We start from the raw sequence: 20,218 nt of genomic DNA on the forward strand, positions 1-20,218 counted from the left end.
GTCTGATTTATAGCAGGCTGGCTTCCTGGGTTGTTTATTGTAGATAAGAGGTTGGTTTCCTGGACAGGTTGCTGCAGGTTGCATGTCAAAGTTTTATTTTCATACAATGGTCTGGCCATTGACCATTTGTATATTCAGTCTGTCATATCCCATTCCATAATCTAAATAACAGAAAGAAAAACTAAGCAAACATACCCAAAAGGTGTTGGTGATAGGTCAGTTTTAAAATGTTAATCATTATAATCTTCTAGAATTAAGATATTTAAACTTCAGATATATCCTACACCCAAACAGGTCAGGTTGCAGATCTTCCAGACAAGTCATTTATATTCTAAAAACCAATGTCCTAAAATTGTGTACTTTATTAGGTAGATTGCAAAGGTATATATCCTGTTAAATACTGTACAGTAGAATATAACCCCCATAAAGGACAAAACTTTGTATTGTTCAGCACTTTTTCCCTGGCACCAACAGGGAGCAGGATCTAATACAGGGTCTGATACATACTAGGCACAAAAGAAATATTAACTGAATGAATTAATGCATGTTTCTACCTTTTTTATATATCTTTCTTTTTAATTGTGGTAAAATGCACATAACATAAAATTTACCATTTCAAACATTTTTATTTTTAATTTTTTAAAAATGTTTTATTTATTTTTGAGAGAAAAAGAGAGCAAGAGCAGGGGAAGGACAGAGAGAGTGGGACAGAAGATCTGAAGCAGGTTTTGCACTGAGAGCAGCAAGCCCAATGTGGGGCTTGAACTCATGAACTGCTAGATCATGATCTGAGCCAAAGGTGGACGCTCAACCAACTGAGCCACTCAGGTACCCCTACTGTTTCAACCCTTTTTACATATACAGCTGAGTAGTGTCAAGTGCATTCACATTGCTGTGCAACCAATCTCTAGAATTCTCTTCTTTTTTCTTTTATTTAAATATTTATTTTGAGAGAGAGAGCATGCACGCATGTGTGCAGGGTGAGGAGCAGAGAGAGAGAGAATCCTAAGCAGGCTCCACACTGTCAGCACAGAACCTGGCGCGGAGCTTAATCCCACAAACCGTGAGACCATGACCTGAACCGAAATCAAGAGTAGGATGCCTAACCAACTAAGCCACCCAGGTGCCCCACTAGAGCTCTTTTCATCTTGCAAAACTGAAACTCTGACCCATTCAGCAATTCCCTGTTTTCCCTGCCCCCCAGCCCCCCAATCCATCTCTATGAATTTGACCACTCTAGGTAACTCATATAAGTGGAGTCACAGTGTTGTCTTTCTGTGTCTAGCTTATTTCGCTTAGCATAATGTCTTCAAGGTTCATCCTTGTTGTATCATGTGACAGAATTTCCTTCCTTTTTTTAAAAAAAATTTTTTAATGTTTATTTATCATTGAGACCAATCAAAAGATTGGTCTTTAAGGAGGCAATTTTCATTTATCCAGAAGTTTCACTTGCATGGAATGGAGGCCTTCCTTGTAATGCCACATTAGTGCGATGTTACTATTTACGTATATAATAATCATACAGATGCCTTTCAAATATAAATCATGATATAATAAGTACAAACACTACACTAAAACATTTTCAGTTAATGGTGTCTATGTGATGGCAAAATGTTTATTGATTCAAGAAAGAGGGAATCCATTTAGCTGGGAACAATCTTGGGGAGTTGAATATTAAGATCTAGGATACTTGAGGCGGATATTAGAGTTTTCAGATTTCTATAGGATTCCTGGAGTTGTATCCTTTTTCCTCTCATCTCATCTTTCTCTAAGCCAAATTTACAAACCAAACCATTGAAGAATGACAAGTCTAACAATTACCATTTGGGGGGTATATTGAACAGCCTCATGTACAGAATGCCAGGAATCTGAAAGAAGTCAGGAAGTGACATACGCCCTGAGGGGGGGGGGTAATGACATAGTTATGACACATAAGGGGCATTATTACAGTGTGTGCGGGGCTGCACATGGGAGGAATGGGTAAAAGTCAGGGAGGGATGTGCACTCCATCCCATGCAAGAGCTACTGCTGCCAGCCCATTGATAGCTGGCTGGCTGACAGGTGTGTCCAGAGGCAGCAGGCAGAGGCATGGTGGTGAGCGCTGTGTGTGAAGCATGAGAGGACCCCCCAGAGTCGCTAGGAAAGATAGGTGATCTGGGAGTCAAGAGTAATGTTTGCCAAAAGGTTGGTGAGGGGTTCACCTACAGATACAAAAGCCAGGGAGACAAGCAAGGTTAAGGAATGCAAAGGGATCTGAATAAAAGGTATTGAAACTGAGAATAAACAAGTAATTAATAGTTAAAATGTCAGGGAGTTGTTGAAGTATGTGTGAAGAATATCACAATGGGGCTATAATTTCATCTCTTGAATTGGGAAAAGGCTGTCGTCACTTTTTTGTGTTACACAACATGGTTCCTTTGTAAAGGAGGGTGTGTTGTTATTCCAGGTTCATGGGTGAGGAAACTGGGCAGTGAACCCAAGCCCCTTCAGTCATATCAACATCAGAAGCAGAATTAGGACTGGAATTCACCGCCTTGCAGCATTTTGCTAACAGGTGAGCCTTGATCCATAATTTTCCAGTGCCAAAAATCTCTTCTTTCCTAGAAAAAGCTTTTGTTTCTAATAAATGTATCTTATGTTTTAATGGGCAGTGGGTTGTGGGGACAGGGGAACTTGTACAAACTTATCCAGTAAAAGTCTTCAGCAATGTTAGCTTAAGAAGTGGCCCGAATTTAGGTGATTTTGCTTGTTTAGAGACACTAGGTTTTTGATGCCTTTACACTGAGACATCAATTCAGTAGTTCTGATTCTATATTAACCATTAAGTATGTGCTGGACTAATGATTTTTATCTAATGGTTTTTATATAAATGAATATCTATTCATCTGTTTTTTTAGGCAATGAAGCAAGGGCTTTTCAGGTATGTTTGAACCTTCAGTGGAAATTGCAGAAAATCACTAAAATGTAAGATTATTGAGATTGTTGTTTAAAGCTTTTTGAAAAAATAACTACATTGATAGGAAATGTGTTCCTGTCACATGTCATTTTTTACCTGAAATTTTCTTTATTTGGTGGTTGAATATTAAAGCCCTAGTTACTTCTAGTTAGTCACAAAATAGCTCAAGGCACTTGCTGTATTCTAGAATGTTCCATAAACAAGTGTAGTTTAGGATTTGTAATAACAATAAGATACCAAGGTGAAATGGGCTAATCCCTTCTTCCTATCTCACCTCTTATGGTAAGGAGTTCTTGTAGAAAAAATCACCTGGTTGCTTCATGAAGGATCCTGTCGGCTCTCAAGTAAAGGGCAGAATGAAGCGATGGAAATCAAGAATCTGAAGGCATGTTTCTCAAAATATGGTGGTGTGTGTGTCATCAATCAGGGTGTTCTGAGATGTGTGACAGAGGTGAATACTCCTGGGCCTTGGAAGAAAAGTTTGGGACAGTGCATGTTAAACAAGCTCATCAGGTTATTCTGTGCATGTTAGGTTTGAGAACCAATACATTTGGAGAGGAAAGACCTAACTTTTGTTAAGGTCAATTCTGCCTGACATAGTCTCTTCTAGACACTCTATCATGTCTGCAATCTCTTTTTATTTAAAAATTTTTTTTAATGTTTATTCATTTTTGAGAGAGACAGAGCACGAGCAGGGGAGGGGCAGAGAGAGAGGGAGGAGACACAGAATCAGAAACATGCTCCAGCGTCTGAACTGCCAGCACAGAGCTGGACGTGGGACTCAAACTCGTGAACTGCGAGACCATGACCTGAGTCAAAATCAGATGCTCAACTGACTGAGCCACCCAGGCACCCTGTGTCCACAATCTCTGAATGAAAAATGGTTCACTTAATTTTTTTAACACTTCCTGAAGAAACAGATTCATGTGCATTCATTGTGTTCCTTTTCAAGAAATGAAAATACATTTGGGAGGGTTAAGGGGCCCTCACCTATGTTCACATAGAGAATAAGTCTTACTGATGTCTGAAGCCAAAGCAAGATGTACAAATGAAATACAAACAAAACTATAAAACTAATAAAAATTCAAATTGGCAACATTGATGTGAGACAGCTGGTGCTGTTTGCTGAAACTAAATCTTACATGTTAGGTTTATAGCAGAAAGATATAGCTTTGGGTCCAGCTCTATTTTTGATTAAAGTAATATGACTGCAGGCAAAGCTTTGTTTGCTAAATCAGAATAATTAGACTTCATACTTAACCAAACTTTCTAGCAAGCAATCCTTCAATGAGGTCTCCCTGTATCTTTCAGACACCCACAGTCCTCTAGATCAGGGGTTTTTCTTTTTTCTCTAAAAGGCCAGATGGTAAATCCATAGGTTTTATAGGTTAAGAGACAAAATTGAGGCAGGTACTTATATAATAAGAAAATGTCTTGTCACACAAATCGGTACTGCTGAATAGTGATACCAATCATAAGCATGTGATTTTAATAGGAAATATTACTTGAGTCATTTATAGATTTCTATTATATTCTTTCCTTGATATGTACCTTTTAGTATGTTACTGTAGATTAATCAGTTCAATTGAAAGTTAAGTGGAAGTTAGATGGATTTTGCACAATTAGATGGATTTTGAAATATTTGACTTTTCTTTTGCATGTGAAGCAAGGTCCAAAAAATACTTCTGGAACTGTAGGTTTAGGTTGAGCTTGGAAAATATATTCTCTGAAAATTCGTGTGGGGTGGAGATTTAACTTCTTGTTTTAATTTTTGACAACATAGGAAGTAAATACAGCAGCTTGATACTACTTGTGATTCAAACAACATTAGTTGTCATCAAAATGACTTTACTGCAGTGTAAGTTTTGTATGTAAGCTCAGCTTTGCCTAATAGTTTTAGGTTCAATTCATTAAGAAACATCAAATCTGCAGCAAAAGCTAATTTCCAAATTCACTCACTGTTAATTAACAATGATTGAAGAAAGTCCTCATTCAGACGAATTTCAATCTTGATCCTGGGCTGAATATAATCTCAATATAATTTCATCAGTGCTAAAATGTCACACTGCTGTATGGTAGGACAATTAAGGATTTACTTCTATCTATGACAAAATTTATGGTGCTGAAGATATTAAGTCCATGAGAGTAGAATTTCACTATTGACACTGCCAATTCCGTAAGACATGATATCAAATATGTTCCTCAGAAGTACCTGCTGATAAGGGCATCTGGATGGCTCAGTCAGCTAAGCAACCGAATCTTGATCTGGGTTCGGGTCATGATCTCAGTGCAGAGCCCACTTGGGATTCTTTCTCCCTCTCTCTCTGCTCCTCCCCAACTTGCACGCATGCTCTCTCTCTCTCAAAATAAATAAACATTAAAAAAGAAGTACCTGCTGATAAATAATACAATGAATATAAGGAAGTCTTTAAACGCCTTAAATTTTCAAAATCTATAAATTCATCCAACTAAGAGCTTTTCTTCTCCACATATATTTTTATCACCATCAGTTATAGCACATCTTAGCAGATTCTACTTCAGGTTGTACTAGATTAGTGTTTTCTCACTGTTTTCAAAAATATTCTCAATTATAATTGTTTCATACAGACCATTCATAGGTGAAACTCAGTGACTTTGGATCTGGCATTAGTCCTTGAAAAAACAACTGAACAGTATGTTGATTTATCAAAAGCCAAGGAAAACCCCTTGAAATCATTTGGTTTCTTTTTAAATGGACTATTGATATTGCTTCCAATGTCCTAAACTCTTTGAGTCACTTTCCACCCCAAAGTTAATAGTCTTAAACCAGTTTATTTTCTCTGGACACATTTCTTTGGCTTGGAATCAAATATGACTTAATTAACAACACTGGTCAATGACTTGCTTTATCTAACAAATGAACTATTTGGAAACTTACTTCGGTTGCAGCTTCATTTCAAAAAAATTAGTGAAAAAAATTATACCTTAATGAAGTATTCCTTCTTCTACTTTCCACTTTTTCTGACAAGTGCTTTCCTGTAAGTTGGGAATATTGTTATGATTGCTTAGTCCTAAGTAATACTGACAGATACTGTAGGTTTAGCACAGTGATAACATCACTTCATAATAAAAAACACAGTTCTTTGTCATCCAATTGATGACAAAATAATCCATAATCCATTATGTCTTACACGTGTAATATTTGAAGTTTACTTTTCTCCCATTTTTGTCTTGACATGATGTGCATGAACTTGTCATAAAAAATTATAGGCCCCTCCCCCTGGTGCTCCAGCCTGACTTCCCTCCCAGACCCAACCTGCAGAAAGGCTGCCCAGAGGAGGAGAGGAGGGGAGGGTGTGTGGATCTGTGTGGGCGCTGATGTTCTAGAACTTCCACGCTACCCTCAGCTGCACGAGGAAGTTGGATCTGACTTCTTCAGGATCTGTCCTTCTTTGGGTTCCCAAGGTGTCCCACCAGATGTCAGAAGTGGGTGGAGAATTCTGGGAGAGCAGACTTAGAAGATAAAACACCTGATCAACGAAATAAACATTATCAATTATGTGCCAAACATTTTGAGACCTCTATGATCTGTAGAACTAGTCCTTATGGGACAGTTCTTGGAGATAATGCAATACCAACAATATTTGTTTGTTCTTGCCAGTCATTCAAACAATCCACATAGTAGACACAAAAAACTAACAAAAGAAATAAGTGAAGATAAAATCAAGAAACTGAAACGGAAAAAACAATGATGAAAATTCTGAAGAGGAATAAAAACAAAGAAATAAATGACAGCAATGCTCAGAATCCCAGTGCGGAAGAAGGGGCTGAAAAACAGGATGAAGACATTTTTCATCAACTCTTGAAAAGAAAGAAAACAAAGAATACTTAAAATCTTTATTTGAAATTTTGATTTTTTAAAAAAATTTTCTAGTTTATTTATTTTGAGAGAGAGAGAGACAAAGAGAGAGACAACAAGCAGGGGAGGAGCAGAGAGGGAGAGAGGGAGTGAGAGAGAATCTTAAGCAGCTCTGCACTGACAGTGGGGCCAAACTCATGAACAGTGAAATCTTGACCTGAGCTGAAAGCAAGACTCATATGCTTAACCTACTTAGCCACTCAGGTGCCCCTGAAATTTTTATTCTTATGGGAAAACAAGACATGCCTCTGGAAGGGCATGAAACTGATGAACTCCCAGAGGATCTCTTTGTTCAAGCACTGCTGGAGTGTGGGATAAATTCTGGTGAAGAAGTTGATAGAAAGCATTGAGACAATAGCAGTTAACACATTGTTCGGCTCGAAAACATAGCAGAGGCAGATGCAAGAGATCTGTGAGAGCTGCATTTGGGAGGAAACCCTCGGGGAGTGAGAGGCTGCCACTTCCTCTTTTCCATCATCACTGATGCCATAGTGGCCATATCAGGGAAGAATATTTGTCTGTGTTGGTGAGGTTTGTTGATGAATCTCATAACCTGAGAGAGGAATTTGTAAGCTTCTTGCCTTATGAGGTTGATGCAGAAATTTTGAAATTTCATACTGTTGATAATGGAGAAGTGGGGATTAAGCTGGAGTATTATCATGGCCAGGCTTACACTGTGTCCAGTGGATTTGCTTCCAAAATGAAAGTTGTTGCTTCTAGACTTTTAGAGAAATATCCCCAAGCTGTCTATGCACTTTGCTCTTCCTGTGCCTTAAATATTTGGTTGGCAAAGTCAGTGCCTGTTGTGAGAGTACCTGCTGTATTAGGAACAATAGAGGAAGTTTGTTCTTTCTTCCATTGATCGCCACAACTGCTTTTAGAGCTTGAACTGAAGGAAATTTGTCATTCCCAGTGGACAGGCAGGCATGATGCTTGTGAAATTTTAGTGGACCTCCTGCAAACACGTGTTTTATGTTTAGATGGTATAGTGATACAAACCTTGGGTGGAATAACTATATAGCTGGTAACTATATAGCTGGGAACAGCTTTTGATTTCATTCTTACCATTGTTGTTCCTAAAAATGTTCTATCTTTTACAAGAGCCTTTGGGAAAAATCTCCAGGGGAAAACTTCTGATGTCTTCTTTGTAGCCAGTAACTTGACTGCAGTGCTGCATTCATTAAATGAAATGATGGAAAATATTGAAGTTTATCATGAATTTCGGCTTGAAAAAGCTATAAATTTGGCAACCAAACTTGATATTCAGCTGAAACTCCCTGGAGAATTCCACAGAGCCCAGCGAGGTAACCTGGAATCCCAGCTAACTTCTGAGAGTTACTATAAAGAAACTAATGTCCCAACAGTGGAACTCATTATTCAGGAACTAAAAGATACATTTTCAGAACAGCACCTCAGAGCTCTTAAATGCTTATCTCTGGTACCCTCTGTCATGGGACAGCTCAAATTTGATACACTGGGCGGGGCACTATGCTGACATGTACAGAAGTGACTTGCCTAATCATGACACACTCTCACCTGAGCTGCATTATTGGAGAATCAAGTGGAAACACAGAGGGAAAGACATAGAGCTTCCATTCACCATTTATGAAACCCTGCACCTGCAAGACATCAAGTTTTTCCTAGTGTTTATGCATTGCTGAAAGTCCTATGTATTCTTCCTGTGATGAAGGTTGAGAATGAATGCTATGAACATGGGTAAAATTGCCTCAAAGCATACCTGAGGAACACTTTGACAGACCAAAGGTCAAGTAACTTGGCTTTACTGAACCTAAATTTTGATATAAAACATGATCCTGATTTAATTGTGGACACATATATCAAACTCTACAACTAAGAGCTTCCTACAGATAACTCAGAAACCATTGAAAATACCTAAGAGACCTCTAAAGTGAGCTTTATCTTGGGTACCTGAGTGGCTTATTCAGTTAAGCTTCTGACTTCAACTCAGGTCATGATCTTGCAGTTTGTGAGTTCGAGCCCCGAGCCAGACTCTGTGCTGACAGCTCAGAGCCTGGAACCTGCTTCAGGTTCTGTGTCTCCGCTCTCTGCCAGTCCCCCACTCACGCTCTGTCTATCTCTGTCTCAAAAATTAATTAACATTTAAAAAAGTTAAAAAAAATAAAGTAAGCTTTCTCTTATGCTTGTTATTTGGAAAAATCTGTAAGAAATGTGAAAACATCTTATGGAAAAGCTGTCCGGTGTATATAGACCATTTAATCACTAATATCTTGTTTGAAAATATTTTTTTAATGTTTATTTTCAGAGACACAGAGAGAGAATGCAAACAGGAGAGGGGCAGAGAGAGGGAGAGAGAGAATCCCAAGCAGGCTCTGCACTGTCAGTGCAGAGCCCAATGCAGGGCTTGAACCCACAAACTGTGTGAGATCATGACCTGAGCCAAAATCAAGAGACCACACTCAACTGACTGAGTCACCCAGGTGCCCCACTCACTGAATATCCTGACCTATTGACTTCTCATGGAGTATATTAGCCATTGATAATCTGCCTATTTAAATGGCCCCTGATTGAACTCTCATGTTTTGGAGATATAACTGTTATTCCAGAAGATAGCATTGAAAGTGCCATATTACACTTCTATAGGATCTCTGCTAATGGCACTTTGAAATTGTTTTAGTTAAGTCATTTTAGACATAACATTTATTATCACTGGATCCAATTGTTGGGTATTGAGTTATCACTTCTTAGAAGAAATAGATTTTGAAGAGGTGTGGGAGGAAGGAATACATTTTATAAAATGTTACAATGAAATTCACAAGTGACTTTTGAATAGTAGGAATGTTAAGTATGTTAAAGATCTATGGGGCACCTGCGTGGCTCAATTGGTTGGGTGTCTGTCCTGACTCTTGATTTTGGCTCAGGTCATGATCTCACAGTTCATGGGATCCAATCCCGAGTCCGGCTCCGTGCTGACAGCACACAGCCTGACTCGGGATTCTCTCTCCCTCTCTCTCTCTGCCCCTCCCCCACTCAGACACATTCTCTCTCTCACTCAAAATAATGAAATAAACATTACCAAAAAAATCTGTAATGGACAGTTAAGGGAGTTACCAGACAGTGAGAGAAAAACATGTGAGTTTGCCAAGCAAGGATTTCAGTGTAGATTTTGTCTTTATCAAATGAATTTAGAGGAACAAGTTACAGTTAAAAGTGTAAATGGGCAAGCCTGCCATTGTTGTGCATCAGTTTGTTGCTGTTTAGACTCCTCTGTTGAGCCTCCATCTTCATAAGCTTTTTAGCAGGTATATGTCGAACACCTCTGTTTCATGGTCAAGACAGGATCAGAGGCCATGGACACCAACAACTGATTTGTCTGTTTTCCTCTTTTTCCATGGCTGTATGTACTGCTTCATCTCATCTTATAAACAAAACTGGAAAACTTACAAAAATAAGTGCTTTGTGGTTTATCTAGAAATAATACAGAAAATATTGCCGTTATTTTTGGCGAAGAAAATCGATTTTGTATAGTTTATTTCAACCTAAATAAAATGTGAATTTAAAAAATATATATAAAATGTCATGCTATGGCAATATGTACAACACTCAAAATGCTGTTGAATTAAAAATTGTGACACTGCTTGTGTCACTGAGCAGTTCCGCACAGCGATAGAGGACATCATACAATCCCTGTCATAACTACTCATCTGCCATTGGAGTACACAACATGTAAACAAATGAGTATGGCCATGTTTCAATAAAGCTTTATTTACGGGCACTGAAAAGAATTTCATGATGTTCACATCACAAGATACTATTCTTCTGATTTCTTTTCCCATCATTTAGAAATCTAAAAACCACTCAAAAACTGGACCACACAAAAACTGGCAACAGGTGGGCTTTGGCCCACAGACTGGTTTGCCCACCACTGCCCTAGATTTAAACTCAGGCCTTTTTAAAAATCATGACTTTAACTTCTGGTACCCTTCCCAGGGTGGGATTGTATTTTCAGCCTAATTTCTCAAAGTAGAAAAAAAAATGGGTCTCCTAGACATTTCAAACATAACCAACCAGCAGTTTGGAAAGGGGGGCCCTGAGATAGCACATCGCTATGGAAATTCAGTCGCTCTCCTCACCCCTAGGATGGTCTTCTACTAATATCTCGGAAAGAAAACAAGAGCAGTAGGGTCAGAGAAAGCACAGTCTCCCTGTCAGACTGAGAATTTGATCCAGTTTGTCCTTTGTCTATTTCCACTTCCAATGCCTTTTTCTGTTCTTTTCTGGGCCCTCCTGCTCCCAAAGCACAACTTACTCTGTAGTGGTATCATGTTACCTGATTCTTCTTATCACAACCAAGCAACTGGTGAACTAATTCCTGCTAACTCCTCTCAGAGTCTATTCGACAAGACCTTAGAGGGAAGAGAATCTTGAATCATGGGTTTTATTTTAGGTCAAAGCAGAGCAAATCTTACGTGTAAGAGTCTACCTCCTGCAACAATGACCCTGCTCCTGCCATAGCCCCATTCCAGGGTGGACTGAAACCATTCCATCATTCCCACTGCCCTCTTCCCTCTTGGGATTGTCATAGTGTGTCAAGTCTAGGACCTGGATCAGGGACAAGGCTGAGAAAGCATCCAGTTGGCAAACCCTAAAAGATACAAGTTTTTCCTAAAATAAAGTTTCTAAACACTGGCTAAGCATGAGGACTACCTACAAAACTTCAGAGAAATGTGCCTGAGCCCCACCTGAGCTCAATCAGATGGTTTTCTAGGGTTTAAAATCACTCTCCAGTTCTCATCGCCAGGCAGGGCCTGTCATCAGGGCTTGATTTCCCTCTGCTACACCCAAATCCCAACTAAAGATAACTGAAGGAACTTTTGAGATCCCTGAATTACCTTAGAATCTAACAGTTAAATTTAAAAATCTTTGGGGGACACCTGGGTGGCTCAGTCAGTTAAGCGTCCAACTTCAGTTCAGGTCATGATCTTGCAGTTTGTGAGTTTGAGCCCCACATGGCACTCCACACTGACAGTATAGAGCCTGCTTGGGATTCTCTCTCTCTCCCTCTTTTTCTCTCTACCTCTCCCCCACTTGCACACTTACTCTCTCTCTCTCTCAAAATAAATATATAAAACTAAAAAAAAATTTTTTTTTGTAAATTCTTTGGGATTCCTGAAAGGCTTGGTGTGTTAAATAATGAATAGCATGAGCATCAAACCTAAAACTTGAAGAAAGTCAGGGTGAGTCCATTACAAGTTGAGAATTTCACTGATTAATATTGGGACCAGGACTCTAAAAGTTTGGATTATCCTGGTATTGACTTCCCTTTAGATTCTCTACAAACCATATTGAGGAAACACTACTGACCTTGGACTTCTCTGAACCAGTCTTTTCTGGAAGGAGTTCTCAAGTACCTTGACCCAAACATGACTTGAGAAAATATGTAGAAATAGAACATAAGAAAGTATTACTAGCATTCTAAAGGATAAGAACAGAGTGAAGAGGGAAGAAGGAAAGGAAAAGAGAGGAGAGGAGGAGGGGAAAGGAGCAGAGTGGGATGGAAGGAAAGAAGTAAGATATATCATTTAAAAAGCATTTTTAGGGGTACCTGGGTGACTCCATCAGTTAAGCATCTGACTCTTAATACCAGCTCAGGTCTTGATCTCATGGTTGTGAGTTCAAGCCCCACATTGGGCTCCACACCTAGCATGAACCCTACTTAAAAAAAAAAAAAAGCATTTGTACTTTCTTAAAGTGGATGTTGAGAGAAGAGTGTCTCTACTTTTAAGAATGCTATGATATGCTTGGGAATGGTCCACAATAAAAGTCTTAACAATTGAAGGACTAGATATATACTGAGAATATTAGTAGACTGGAGATATATGATAATGAAGATAATAGTGTGAAGAAATAATTTGGGGCATATTATGTTCTACACCTGTATGTTTTCTTGACAAATGGGGAAAAATTAGATAAATGGAGAAGAGAGTTGGAGGTTAGGGTTTCTGCAATACTTTTGGTTGTGGATCTCTGGGTTATTTCTATTGTCACTTATTGAACATACGTTTGCAGTATTTGCACTTACATAATTTATTTCCTTGGAGGGCATTTTGCCTGTAGTGACTCCCATGTGTACTGGATCTTTACCTTGTACAGCCAGAGTTGAGAACCATTTGAATAGAGTATTGAAAGGACAATGCCAAAGGACTCAAGGTATTCCTCCCACACCTGACTTTAAATTTGGATTTCAGGATGTACAAAGGCATCATGCCACTAAAGTGTGGCCTATGGTTGCCTTGAGTTAGCTAATTTTCCTTAGCGGTTAAGGACAAAGTGGGCTTTTCAGGGTATGATGCTCTAAAGCATACAGCTTACAAGAATCAGGAACACAGAATAAGTCTTGGTGGGTTGGTCAAGGCAGAGGCGGACATGCAGCCTCAGTAGCATATCATTGACATGCTTACTTCCTCCCTTCACTCTGAGGGACACACCTGCAAGTCATCTGCAGGAAAGGCTATGAGTCACAATGCAGAAGGCAGCCCCATTCCTTATGTTCTACAAGTGTAATTATCTTTTACAATTTAAATGACATAAGCCATCCTTGGGTAGGTTATGGAGAAGAAAAGATGACAGAAGAGGCTTTACATTACCTTCGGATAATTTGTTAAAGGAGAAACTTAGCATGCTTCTCTTGATTACCGTGTGGGAGGGCTGTTGGTTTAAAACTCTCTCAAGCTGCACACAAGCAGACATATTTATTGTTCTATTTGTAAGCCATATAGAGAGGATCCTCTTGTGTAGAACTAACAATATTTCTCAGTGACAGTGAATGAATAGAACAGAATGGAACAAGAGCCCTAATGGAGACTCAGCCACAGAGATCCTCCCTCCAGCAGATGGTGGGTGGGAAATCCTTAGCAGCAAGATAAATCTTAGTCAGGATTCTTGTTTCCTACTTGTGGTTTAGCAAGAATTTGTTGATTTGATTTGAATGGAATTTATTTACTTTCTAAGGCTTACCTTGAAGGATGACATACTGTGAGAACAATAGCATACAGGACAGCCCTTTCCAGAAGAGACTCATTTCACCTCACCCTAGGACTTTTGCAAAGCTATTCCCTGTATGGGTTCTGCTTACATATTCAAAATTTCCTGGTTTGTCTAGTTCTACAACTGCCAAGTGAAGAATGGACTAAACAGCCCATTGAGGGGAGCAGCTCATAGCTTTCACATAGCAGAGAGCACTCATTTCTGCTGGGATAAACAGCCTGTGTCCAGTGTCTCTAGGCAGTGGAAAGATGGGAGTGGATTTGGTCTGAATTCAGTGGGAAGCCAAGGGAGAGGCTCCTTTGAAGATGCAGGTATGGAAGGAAGATGATGGGGCTCCTGCTCTCATTTGTGATAGAAAAAGATGCCAAGTGTTGATTCCCAGAATTAAGACCAAAGCGACTAATTAAAAAAACAAAACAAAACAAAACAGTTCAGGCATGACTGTGGCCTTTTGTCTACCTTATAAGTTCCTGATTGAGTTGAGTAATGTCAGGTAAATAGCTGGGAGGCAGAATAAAGTAATTGATTTACAAAGTTGAGAAGGTGATAGGTTAACACCCAGCTGAAAAAGTGAGAGAACCTGAGATTGTAACTGAATCACAATATTTGGCATGCTTATATGAAGTCAGGCCCATGGTCCTCAACAGGCAACTCATTACATTTGATGCATTCAAGTCTGGAAGGATGTGAGGTGGGGCTGAACTCTCTATTTGAAGGGGATACTAAAGGCAAAAATACAGTTTGAAGAGATTGAACAAGCATCAGAACCATAAACCGAAATGTTGGGAAGTATTAGACCAAGAATTCTTTTAAACTTTGATTAATATTTAAGGGCCAAAATAGTAAAGGTAGACAACATGCAAAAACAGAGAGATAATGTAAGCACAGAGAAATGGAAATTAGTTTTTAAGATTTTATTTTTAAGTAATCTCTACACCCAACATGGGGCTTGAGCTCAGAACCCCAAGATCAAGAGTTGCACGCTCCATCCACTAAGCCAGCCAGGCACCCTGAGAGATGGAAATTCCAAGAAAGGATAAAAGAATGTTACACATGAAAAATACTGTAACAAAAAGAAAAAAATGCCTTTGATGGATTTATTAGTAGACTGGACATGGCTAAGGAAAGAATTTCTAAGGAAATGACAACAGAAACTCCCAAAACTGAAAAGTAAAGAGAAAAAAAGACTGGTGGGGGGGGGGGGGGGGAAGCCAGAGCAGAATATCCAAGAACCGTGGGACAATTACAAAAGGTATAGCATACTTGTAACAGAAACACCACAAGGAAGAGAAAGAGTCAAAGGAATAGCAGCAATATCTGAAGCAATACTGACTGAAAATTTTCCCCAAATTAATTTCAGACACCACACCACAGACCCAGAAGCTCAAAGAACCAAGCAAGATAAAGGCTAAAACAACAACAGCAACAACAACAACAAACTATTCATAGGTATATCATATTCGAAGTACAGAAAAGCAAAGATAAGCAATCTTGAAAAAAGTCACAGGAAAAATACACCTTACTTAAAAAGGAGCCTGGGTGGCTCAGTCAGTTAAGCGTCCGACTTTGGCTCAGGTGGTTCACGAGTTTGAGCCCCATGTGGGGTTCTGTGCTGACAGCTCAGAGCCTGGATCCTGCTTCAGAGTCTGTGTCTCCCTCTCTCTTTGCCATTCCCCTGCTTGTACTCTGTCTCTCTCTCTCTCTCAAAAATAAATAAAACATTAAAAAAAAAAAAAGGAGCAAAGATGATGGGGCACCTGGTGGCTCAGTTGGTCAAGCATCCGATTCAGTGCTGACAGCTCAGAGCCTGGAGCCTACTTTGGATTCTGTGTCTCTTCTCTCTCTGCCCCCTCCCTTGCTCTCTCTCTCTCTCTCTCTCTCTCTCTCTCTAAAATAAAGTAAACATTTAAAAAAAGGGGAAAAAAGGAGCAAAGATGAGCATTATATCTGACTTCTGCTTAGAAACCATGCAAGCAAGAAGAGAGTGGAGTGAGATATTTATAGTGTAGGGAGGAAAAACCAACAACCAAGAATTCTATACCCTGTGGAAAATAAAAATAAATAAAATAAAATAAATTAAAAAAAATTTAAAAATAAAAGATACGAGCTGTCAAAACTCAAGAAATAGATATTCTGAATAGGCCTGTATCAAAAAAATCTAATCAATAATTAATAATCTTCTCAAACAGAAAGCACCAGGCTCATATGGGTTCACGGGTGAATTCTACCAAATATTTAAGGAAGAAATCATACCAATTCTCTACAATCTCTTTCAGAGGATAGAAGCAAGAGGAATACTTTCTAACTCATTCCTTGAGGCCAGAATTGCCCTAATACCAAAACCAGAAAAAGACATTACAAGGAAAAAAAACAAACAAACTACAGATCGATATATGTGTGAACATAGACGCAAAATCTTTAACAAAATAGTAGCAAATAGACTCCAACAATGATAAATAAGAATTGTATACTATGACCAAGTGGATTTGTCCTGGGTGGACAAGGCTGATTCAATATTTGAAAATCACTAATGTAACCCACCACATTAACAGGCTGCAGAAAAAAAACCACACAATTGCATCAAGAGATGCCAAAACACATTTGACAAAATCCAACCCCTATTCATGATAAAAATTCTCACCAAAGTAGGAACTTCCTCAACTTGATATGGAACATCTACAAAAAGCCCACAACTAACGTACTTAAAGGTGAGAAATTTGAAACTTTCTCACTAAGATCAGGAACCAGGCAAGGATGTCTTCTCTCACCACTGCCTTTCAGCACCATACTTGAAGTTCTAAGCTAATGCAATAAAACAAGGAAAGGAAATAAATGGTTTACAGATTGAGAAGGAAGAAATAACTATCTTTGTTCATAGGAGATATGATCACTATGTAGAAAATTCAAAAGAATTAACAACAACAACAACAACAACAAAAACCTTCCTGGAACTAATAAGCAAGTATAGCAAAGTGACAATATAAAAGGTTAATATGCAAAAGTCAATTGCTTTCATATATACCAGCAATGAACAAGTGAAAGTTGAAATTAAAAACACATTGCAAATTACATTAGCACCCCAAATCAGTGAAATACTTAGGTATAAATTTAACAAAATATGTACAAGATTTATCCGAGGAAAACTACAAAACTTTGATGAAAGGTATCAAATAACTAAATAAATGTAGAGATAATCCATATTCATGGATACAAAGACTTAAGATGTCAGTTATTCTCAACACAATTCCAATCAAAATCCCAGCACTTTATTTGTGGATATCAACAAACTGATTCTAAATTGTGGATGGAGAGGCAAAAAAAAAAAAAAAAAAAAAAAAAAAAAAAAAAAAGAATAGCCACCTCAATATTGAAGGAAGAGAACAAAATTGGAGGATTGACACTACTCTACTTCAAGAATTACTATAAAGCTACCACAATCAAGACAGTGTGGCATTGATGAAAGAATAGGAAGAGAATAGAAAGCCCAGAAACAGACTCATATAAATATAGTCAACGGATCTTTGACAAACGAGCAAAAACAAGAGAACAAAGAAGAGATAGTCTTTTCAACAAATGGTCTGGTAAAACTGGACATCCACATCCAACAACAACAACAACAACAACAACAACAACAAGAATCTACATACAGTCCTTAAACTTTTCACAAACATGCAGAATTGATCCAAATATAGACCTGCACATAAAACACAAAACTATAAAACTACTAGAAGACAACCAACATAAGAGGAAACCTAGATACTAAACCCAAATGTTGGTGATGGCAATGACTTTTTTTTATTTAAAAATTTTTTAAATGTTTTATTTAAGAGAGAGAGAGAGAGAGAGAGAGAGAGAGAGAGAGAGAGAGAATGGGGTAGGGGCAGAGAGAGAAGGAGACACAGAATCCAAAGCAGGCTCCAGACTCTGACCTGTCAGCACAGAGTCTAACATAGGCCTCAAACTCACGGACTGTGAAATCATGACGTGAGCTGAAATCAGAAGCTTAACCGACTGAGCCACCCAACAGCCCCGGCAATAACTTTTTAGATACAACATCAAAGTCACAATCCATGAAATAAATATTTGATAAGATAGATTTCATTAAAATTAGAAACTTCTGTTCTGCAAAACCCAATGTACAGAGAATAGAAGTTAAAACACCGACTGGGAGAATTTGCAAAAGACACATCTGATAAAGGATTGTTAAACACGCTGATTGAAAAATAGGCCAAAGACCTGAACAGACATCTTACTAAAGAAGATATACCGATGAGAAGTAAGCATGTGAAAAGATATTTGACATCATGTCATTAGGGAATTGCAAATTAAAACAACAATGAGATACATACCTATTAGAATGTCCAAAATCCAAAACACTCATAACAAATACTGCTAGGGATATGGAGCAATAGGTGCAGGCACTTTGGAAGACAGTTTGGTAACACTAAACATACTCTAACCATATGATCCAGCAATTATGCTCTTTGGAATTTACCCAAAGGAGTTGAAAACTGGGTTACACAAAAAGCTGCATACAGATGTTTATAGCACCTTTATTTATGACTGCCAAAACTTGGAAGCCGCCAAGATGTCCTTCAGTAGGTAAATCAGTAAAAAAAAAAACAAAACAAAACTGTGGTACATCTAGATCATGGAGTATTAATTATTTAGTGCTAAAAAAGAAATGAACTATCAAGCTATGAAAGACATGGAGGAAATTAAGTGCATATTGCTCAGTAAAAGAAGCCAATTTCAAAAGTATACATACTGTATTCAAGACATTCTGAAAAATGCAGTACTGTAGAGAAAATAAACACATCAGTAGTTGCCAGAGGATGGGTGGGGAGGAAGGAAGAATAGCCAGAGCACATAGGTGGTGAAAACCATTCTGTATGACACATGATACTACAAGAGTGGATTCATGTAATTATATCTTTTTAAAAAATTAGTTTCAGGAGTAGAATTCAGTTATTCATCACTTACATATTACACCCAGTGCCCATCACAAGTGCCCTTCTTAATGCCCATCACCCAATTAGCCCATCCCTCTACCCACCTCCCCTCCAGGAACACTGTTTGTTCTCTAGTTAAGAGTCTCTTATGGTTTGCCTCCTCTCTGTTTTTATCTTATTTTATTTTTCCTTCCCTATGTTCATTTGTTTTGTCGGTTAAATTCCACATGAGTGAAATCATATGGTATTCGCCTTTCTCTGACTTATTTCGTTTCACTTAGCATAATACACTCTAGTTCCATTTACATCATTGAAAATGGCAAGATTTCATTCTTTTTGTTGGCTGAGTATATCATCTTCTTTATCCATTCATCAGTCAATGGACATTTGGGCTCTTTCCACAATTTGGCTATTGTTGATAGTCCTGCCATAAACATTGGGGTGCATGTGCCCCTTTGAATCAGTATTTTTCTATTCTTTGGATAAGTACCTAGTAGTGCAATTGCTGGACATGAGGTAGTTCTATTTTTAACTTTTTGAGGAAGCTCCAACCGTTTTCTGGAGTGGCTGGACCAGTTTGCATTCCACCTACAACAGTGTAAGAGGTTTCCCCTTTCTCCAAATCCTTGCCAATATCTATTGTTTCCTGAGTTAATTTTAGCCATTCTGACAGGTGTGAGGTCATGGTTTTGATTCATATTTCCCTGATGATGAGTGATGTTTGGCATTTTTCATGTGTCTGTTAGCCATTTGTATGTCGTCTTTGGAGAAATGTCTGTTAATTTCTTAACTCGGTTATTTATGTTGGGGGTGTTGAGATTGATAAATTCTTTATAGATTTTGGCTACTAGCCCTTTATCATCCTATACGTCATCTGCACTTATCTTTTCCCATTCTGTAGTTTACCTTTTAGTTTTTTTGATTGCTCTCTTCACTGTGCAGAAGATTTTTATATTGATGAAGTCCCAATAGTTGATTTTTGCTTTTGTTTTTCTTGCCTCAGGAGATGTGTCTAGTAAGAAGTTGCTACAGCTGAGGTCAAAGAAGTTGCCACCTGTGTTCTCCTCTAGGATTTTGATGGTTTCCTGCCTCACATTTATGTCTTTCATCCATTTTAAATTTATTTTTGTGTATGTGTAAGAAAGTGGTCCAGTTTCATTCTTCTGCATGTCACTGTCCAGTTATCCCAACACCATTTGTTGAAGACTCTGTCTTTTTTTCCATTGGATATTCTTTCCTCCTTTGTTGGAGATTAGTTGACCATATAGTTATGAGTCCATTTCTCAGTTCTCTGTTCTGTTTCATTGATTTATGTATCTGTTTTTGTACTATACTGTCTTGATGATTATAGCCTTGTAATATAGCTTGAAGTTGAGAATTGTGATG

At 38.3% G+C, this 20,218-nt stretch overlaps 1 protein-coding gene and 1 pseudogene across 2 annotated transcripts in view; both read left to right on the plus strand.

Moving 5' to 3' along the window:
- Window positions 1-1,997: 1,997 nt before the first annotated feature.
- LOC128311013 (52 kDa repressor of the inhibitor of the protein kinase-like) lies at window positions 1,998-12,532 on the plus strand (annotated as a pseudogene).
- The window catches only part of CCNY (cyclin Y), a 310,791-nt gene continuing 292,578 nt past the window's right edge, over window positions 2,006-20,218 (plus strand). The window contains exons 1-3 of one of the 2 annotated variants that reach the window (XM_027073832.2): window positions 2,007-2,061; window positions 2,447-2,554; window positions 2,898-2,920. The gene's annotated coding sequence lies outside the window, so the exon portion shown is untranslated. Of the gene's footprint in view, window positions 2,062-2,446; window positions 2,555-2,897; window positions 2,921-20,218 lie in introns of both variants that reach the window. The other variant, XM_027073835.2, reaches the window with a different exon arrangement.

The sequence above is a fragment of the Acinonyx jubatus genome, chromosome B4 (assembly GCF_027475565.1).
Source record: "Acinonyx jubatus isolate Ajub_Pintada_27869175 chromosome B4, VMU_Ajub_asm_v1.0, whole genome shotgun sequence".
In the NCBI taxonomy this organism is placed as follows: Eukaryota; Metazoa; Chordata; class Mammalia; order Carnivora; family Felidae; genus Acinonyx; species Acinonyx jubatus.